This window comes from Myotis lucifugus, unplaced genomic scaffold (assembly GCF_000147115.1).
Source record: "Myotis lucifugus unplaced genomic scaffold, Myoluc2.0 scaffold_14, whole genome shotgun sequence".
Taxonomy (NCBI): domain Eukaryota; kingdom Metazoa; phylum Chordata; class Mammalia; order Chiroptera; family Vespertilionidae; genus Myotis; species Myotis lucifugus.
Window position 1 is genome coordinate 9,946,540 of NW_005871062.1, and position 8,088 is coordinate 9,954,627.

The window sequence follows — 8,088 nt, forward strand, 5'->3', positions numbered from 1 at the left end:
CAGCAATAATTTGGGGTTAGTCCTAGGGGTTACAAATTTGTTTCTTGTCTCCCAAGAGTCACTCTCCTTCACTTCTTGCGGTCCAATGTCTTGAGAACCATTGTTTTATATGCTTTGTCTGCTCTCACCCCACCAAGAAACTTCAAATGCATCCTCTTAGAAATGGAAGCCCCTGCATTACCTTTTTAAAATAAAAGATATGAATTATAACATATCTCTGGCCAAAGGGATTTGGATAATTTAACTTGTACAAATAAGCATTCCCACTAGTAATGCACAAATGTGTTTGTCTCCTCACATCCTTTCAATATAAATGCATATGTATTTTTAATATATGAAAGTTAAATATGTATTTTAAAAAATTTGCCAGTAATTTAATATGTTAAAAAAAGGCATAATATTGCTGTTTAAACCAGTATATCTTTGATTACAGGTAAAGTTAAACATTTTTAAACAGATTTTTAAAATTGATTTTTAGAGAAAGAAGAAGGGAGAGGGAGAGAGAGAGAAATATCGATGTGAGAGTGAAACGTTGATCAGCCACTATCGGGGATCAAACCTGCAACCCAGCACGTGCCCTGACTGGGAATCGAACCGGCAATCTTTTGGTGGCCAGGATAATGCCCAACCATCTGAGACACACTGGCCAGGGCATAAAGTTAAACATTTTTAAAATTTAACTGGACAATTACATTTTTAATGCCCTTTGCCCATATTTCCATCAAAGCCTTTGTTCTACATAAAGACTGGAAACACTTTCTTGGTACTATTGCCATCTTTCAGACTCTTGGACTTAAGCCTTTTCTGCATCAAAGGGAACTTCACAAATTTATAAAACTTTAGGAATTTGATTGTTACATTGCTCTGACAAAGAGGTGAAGACTTGGTTGCTAATAAGATGTTGCTGCCTATCCATTTTCCAATATCACAATCAATGTATCATATCAATCCTTGTTTTAAATCCTTTCTATTTTCATTTCGAGAATACAAACTAAATTTCTCCCAGAGTCTGACAGGCTATTCAGGATCTGGCCCTGCCTACATCTTCAACTCCATTCCTTGCCATGTTCCCCTTCAGTCACTGTATTCCAGCTACTGATCTTTTTTCAGTTCTTTGAACAAGTCACTCCCCCACCCCCCTCAGTTCTCTCTCGCTTATAATCTTCTTATCTTTCAGATGATAGCTTAAACATCAATCTGCATATAGATATTCCCTACTACCCAATCCAAAGTAGGTTTCCCCTCATGCTATTCTTCCCATAATAATCTCTTCTTTCCCTTCACAGCACTTATATGCCTGCCACAATTTCAAATTATATATTTGATATACAGTTTAATTATTGTCTAGCTCTCTTACTAGAAGGTAGGCTACATGATGGTGGGAACTATATTTTTTTTGTTCATCAATGTATACTTAGTAACAAGAATAGTGTTTAGTCCAAAGTAGGCATACATTAAATATTGGCTGAAGTAATGAATCACTCGATACTATAGTATAGTGGGGTTGGGGGAATGAGAAGAGATAAACCCAAGATCTTATATGCTTATATGCATAGCGTATGGACAAGGGCAATAGGGTAGTGAAGACCTGAGGTGGGGTGGGGTGAGGCAGGGCTGAAGGGAGGGAGGGGAAGGAGGAGGGGAATGGGAGATATCTCTAATACTATCAACAATAAAAAATATATTTAAAAAATACTAAAGTATAATAAGATTATTGAAAAATGGGCAAGTCTCAAAAACATTCATTTATGTTAGAATCATTCATCATCTCTCTATATTTCTGAGATATATTAATCTCCACTTAATCTGTAAGCTTATATAGAAAATATTCTTTGGAGAAATGCTGCTATCACCAAAAATTAAAATTTCATTTTTTAGTATTAATTTCAATCTAACACATTTATAATGGGGAGCTAATATTATTTGAAAATGGACATATGAAACCAAGGTATTAATATTAGTGTTCCTATTTCATTAAATAACATGTAAACCAAATCTCTAATTTATAGTGAAAATCCAAAATAAATAAAGCAATGTATAATGGTTAATTGAAAATTATCACTGAGCATAAATAAATGTCATTTACTGAATAATTTCTTGGAAGTTTTAAATACTTCCTTCTGACATTATTTATAAATTTACCCCAAAAGATAAAACATTTTCTTAGGCAACTCTAAAAACAACAAAATAAAAACCATTTCAACCAGCAGGAAAAGATATCAGCTTATTTCATTTAATGATCTCCTTCTGTGATTATTAAAGAACTAGAGGCCTGGTGCACAAGATTTGTGCACTCTGGGGGGTCCCTCAACCTGGCCTGCGCCCTCTTGCAGTCCAGGAGCCCTTGGGGATGTCATCGGGGCGAGCCTCTGGTGGTTACTGAAAATTCTTTGCTCCCGCGCACTAAGGTCCCGCCCGGCAGTGCTCACACCTGCTGTTGGCACTGGCCCTGCTTGCAACTGCTGCGGGTGCCTGGAGCTGGCCCCGATTGCTCGGCGTCCTCAATGGGTGCAAAAGACGGCTGCTGGCCCTGATCGCCCCTCAGGGCTTCTCCACCTCCCCCTGGTCCTGAGGGGCGATCGGGGCCGGCAGCCGCCACTCACACCCACTGCCGGTGGCGCTGGCCTCACTCACACCTGCAGCCAGCACCTGGTGCTGATCTCAACTGCTCGGCGCCGTCAGCGGGTGCAAGTAGGGCTGGCACTGTCAGCGCGTGGGAGTGGCGGCGGCAGGAGTGGGGCTGCTGGCAGACAGGGGACTGGGGACTGCGGAGGCGCAGAGGATGGGCCAAGACCTGCTCCTGTGCCCACCTCAGCCTCGCGGCCCACAGTTCCTTTCAAGGTGCATGAATTCATGCACTGGGCTCCTAGTACATTATAAAAAACTTTCTAATGAGTCTCTAATGCTCTTGTTTTTTGAAATTTTTAAAAGGAATAACAACTTGAATGTTTCTGGTACATAATAGTGTGTTAGTTTATTATCAGCTCTCAAGAACTCTAAGCCCCATTGATAATATAATCATGTTAAAACTAAAATCTAGCAAGTGTCCAATTATGTTTCTTTGAATTTATATCAAGTTGCCTGTTGACTGTGAGAAATGGCTTACCTGTCTGAATTTCAAATGATGGACTGGGAAACAGAAATATGGTAAAAGCGAGACTTTTAGTAACACTCTCAGAGTGGGCGCCCATTGTATAGGAACACAAGTGGGGCAGGGAACATAGCCTATTTATTTAGTCCCTTCTCCAGTTCTTCATTGGCTGAGTACTATTTGGTCACCTGTTTCCTCATATGTCACCTAGGTCTTGCTGTTTCCCATTGGGCCATTTAAATTCTGGGCTGAGACCTTTCTAGCTGTCTCCACCTCCGTTTGTTTAGGGGAATCTCCTGGAAAATGTGCTATCAGCCACATGCACAGCTCTCATATCCTCTCCCCACCCCCCACATCCTGTTTTCTTTGGGGAAATTCAGTAACCACCTGGCCACATGCTGTTTCTTTCCTATAAAGATGAATCAGAGGCATGTTTCTTACATTGACCAAAAGTTATTATTTTTAATGCTAACCAGTACCAATGAAGATGGTTAGTTGCTACTATAATTTTAATAAAGGAATAATTAAAGATAAAATTTAAATTATGTTATATTATACCAAAATAACATTTGCTGAGAAAATAGAAAGATGAGTTCGTCGGTTGAAATTAGTTACTCCAAGTATTTCAGCTGTGGGTAATATGTAGAGAAAGCGAAACAGAGAATCATAGAGACTTGCCAGGTCTATTCTGTGGACTTGCATTTCAGATTGAGTTGCTCTAAACCTGAGCAGGGGAAAAGAAGTAAGCAAAGAATGAAATCTGAGACTTTTTTTTTCCTGTTTTGTAAAGAAGAAACGTGCTGTCCTAGCCAGTTTGGTTCAATGGAGAGAGAGTTGGCCTGCGGACTGAAGGGTCCCAGGTGCAATTCCGGTCAGGGGCACCTACCTCGGTTGCAGGCTCCTCCCAGGCTGGGGCCCTGGTCGGGCTCATGCAGGAAGCAACCAATCGATATGTTTCTCTCACATCAATGTTTCTCCCTGACTTATCCTCTCTTCCACTCTCTCTAAAAATCAATGGAAAAATATCCTCGGGTGAGGAATTAAAAAAAAAAACAATTAAAAATAAATAAATAAACAAACAAACAAACAAATAAATAGAGAAGTGCTTATTCCAGAGGAAAGCAGGCTTTCTGGGGGGAGTAACTTTCATCACGTCTGTGCAAATTTGTTGGAAGGCACCTGATATGTCAGAGTTATTTACCAGCTGTGAAAAACAGAAGTGAGAAAAGGAGCAGCAAGAAGAAAGGGTAACTGTTGCCTCCTACTGAGTTGGAGTCAGAAACTGAAGAAGTAAAAAGTCAATTATCCTAAGTCTTAGAAAAGGATAAAAAGCTACTTATTGGAAGGATCACATTACAAAGGTAGTGAGAAGCTTCGAATGCATTCAGTATCTTTTGGAGGTAGACAGCAACAGGTGGAAGCTGATTGGCAGTCTCAGCTTGATTTTAGAGTCACTGGGACCCTCACCTCTGTTATCCCCATACATTGGCTAGGGACTTAACCAGGGCTCATAGATTTCCAAAGGAAATTAAGAGAGCAAAGTGAAATTTTATGAAATAAAGTTTAATAAAAGCTATCATTTTCATTTCACTTTAAATTTTTTAAAATTAAAAATGTGAATGGCTGCCTTGGCTGGATGGCTCAGTTGGTTGGAGCGTTGGCCCATGCACCAAAAGGTTGCAGTTTGATTCCTGGTCAGGGCATATACCTAGGTTTCCAGTTTGATCCCCGGTTGGGGTGCATACAGGAGGCAACCAATCCATGTTTCTCTCTCTTCCTCTCTAAAATCAATAAAAAACATATTCTCAGGTGAGGATTTTAAAAAAAATGTGACTGGCTCACACTATGGTAAGAAATTTTAATGAGCACAGCCAATGTGGTATGCATGTATCATAGAAATCAGCTGTACCATGTTTCAATAAAGCCAGAATGCTAAAAATAGAACAGGCTGGAGGCAGGAAAACTGGGGGTAAAGATGGCCCTACAAACTTGAATTTAAATATTCAAGCTGTAAAATAGGGACTATATCACTCTCAAAGGTTGTGAATATAAGCATAAACACATCTCAAGCATATTTGATAAATTTCTTCTTTCCTTCTTGTGTTACCAATCTACTATCAGCGGTTCTCAACCTGTGGGTCTCGATCCCTTTGATGGTTGAACGACCCTTTCACAGGGGTCACCTAAGACCATCCTGCATATCAGATATTTACATTACGATTCATAACAGTGGCAACATTACAGTTATGAAGTAGCAACGAAAATAATTTTATGGTTGGGTCACAACATGAGGAACTGTATTTAAAGGGCCAGAAGGTTGAGAACCACTGTCTAGAGATCTTTTTACAGTATACCGGTTAAAAAAAAACAAAAACAAGTGAGACAGACAATTAGAGGAAAATTTAAGAAATCCCAAATAGTTCTCAATCTAGCTTACTTCACTATTAGGAAGCATCAGACAAGAGATTTTCAAGAGGATCTGATCAGTAATCTTACTTGAGTTTCCTAAAGAATGTAAAGGTTGAATCATCTCTCCTATCCTGGAGAATGGAATGGCCTCAGACATAAAGTTGACTTTGACATGTAAATACAATTTCAAAATAATTTATCTTTTCTATTCTAGATTCTCTGAGAAAGCAGGAGAAAAGACAATGAAATAGATTACTGTTTTTCTGCTCTGTATGAGGTGTGGGGATGAGGGCAAGCAATGTAGTGTAAATGGCTTCAAAATTTAACACTGATTCATGAAAACATTCTCAGCAAAACATGGAATAGAAGGGAACTTCCTAAACATGACATTAAGGTTACACACAGAAAGCCCACAGTTAACATCATACTCAGTGATAAAAAATTGCACACTTCCCCAGAAGATCAGTAACATGGCAAGGATGTCAATTCTCACCATTCCTATTCAAAAGTGTACTGAAGGCCAATGCAATAATGAAAGAAAAAGAAATAAAAGCCATAAAATTGGAAAAGAAAAAATAAAAGTCATTATTTGCATATGTAGAAAATACTAAAGAATCTACAAGAAGTACTAGCACTAATAAGTAAGCTTAGTAAGGCACTGGTTACTGGATACAAAGTCAATATACAAAAATATATTGTATTTCTATATTCTGACAATGAACAATTCAAAATTAAAATACAAAACAGTAAGATATACAATAACATCAAAATCATTAAACACTTAGAAACAAATCTTATAAGACATATATAAATTTATATGACAAAACTACAAAACACTGATGAAATAAATTGGGAGATATGTTAATTACAAGACTCAATATTATTAAAATGTCAACTCTCCCAAATTGATCTACATATTCAACACAATCTTAATAAAATCCCAGTCTGAATTTTCATAGAAATTGACAAGCTGATTTTAAAATTTATATGGAAAAGCAAAGGAAGTAGAATAGTCAAATGTGAGAAGGGAGAACAAAGTTGGAGGATTGACACAACCTGATATCCAGATTTACTATAAAGCTACAGTATTGGAGAAAGGATAGCAACATAGAGCAATGGGATAGAGGAGAAAGTCTAGAAACAGACCCACACATCCAAAGTCAGTTGATTTTTTTTTTACTAAGGTATAAGGGCAATTAATGTATATCCACATGCAAAACAGTGAACCTCAATCCTTATCTAACGCCCTATTAAAAATTAACTCCAAATGGACCAGTGATTGCGAGGGTTGAGGGTGTGGGGAGATGTTGACTACAAAGAAATATAGGGAACTTTTGAGGGGGAGTAATCATACTGCTCTTTATTGTGACTGTAAAGATGGTTGTCAAAACTAGCAAAAGGTGAATTTTATTCTTTGTAAATTATGAATTAAAATATATAATATGTAACTATTTCTTTTTAAAGGGAAAAAAATCTTTTAGTCTCTCAGCACTCTCTAGGAAAAAAAATCTAAATGGTAATAGGCCACAATATGCATGTAATCAAAAGTTGTTTATGCATAGGATATAAATGAAAAAGAAAAAAACAAAACTGAAGTGTCCCAAGATGTAAAGCCTTAAGTATCTACATAAATAAAAGTTTCCAATCTGCATTTGGTTTTGGTTTGGAAAGATGTTGGAAATCACAAGACCTGTCTTTCCTTCCCTAAATGCAAACAAGAAAGTGTCTTGGATGTATAATTAACAAAATTTTCAATCTGGAAACCATATTTAAACATCTTTTACCTTTATGTCCTGCAGACATTTCTAACTCCAACAATGAACTCTATTTTTTGATGTCTGTGCTCATCTCAAACTCATCTCAAATATGTACTCTTTTCTTCATCCCAATTTCTACCATTCTAGAACAAGTTACCACTTCTCTCCTCTAAATTACTTCAATATTCTTGGTCTCATTATATCCGTTCTTGCTTCCCTTTCAATTCTGCAGTGTTCTTTTAAAAATACTACTTTGAAAAACTGCCAGCCTGCCTGATGGCCCCTAACCATTCTACCTGCCTGCCTGATCTCCCCCTAATTGCCCCCTGCCGGCCTGGTTGCCCCCTAACTGCCCTGTTCTGATCATATCATTCCTTCCTCAAAACCCTTCAATACCTTCTCTATTTCTTTAGCACAGACATAAAAATAATTAATGTAGTCCCTGTTTATCTCACTAGTCTTATCTCATACCACTCTCTTTCCCCCTCTAGATCCAATCACGCTCAATGTCTAGTTCCATGTTCTTTGCTTCACAGTAGAGATGCTACATGTTTGTTCCATATATTGGTTCCCTCTGCCTATAGTACTTCTCCTCCTGCCTATATTTGCACTTAAACTTGTCTAACTTGCTTCCTTTTTTTCTTCAGGGGCAGCTAACATGGCATTTTGAGGAAGCCTTCCATGATCTCCCATGTAAACATTGATTTACTGGCTATCTGCTCTTACAACATATTCACCTGTAAGTACCGTGACATAATAAAAAATTGATTTTTGTCCCTGGTTCCTGTCACATAGTGCCTAAAACTCTTGGAATCTCCTGAGTAACAAGAG

General features: G+C 37.9%; 1 protein-coding gene across 13 annotated transcripts in view; it reads right to left on the reverse strand.

The window, feature by feature from the left end:
• Positions 1-8,088, reverse strand: part of VPS8 (VPS8, CORVET complex subunit) — a 237,940-nt gene that overhangs the window by 40,132 nt on the left and 189,720 nt on the right. The window lies entirely within an intron of this gene.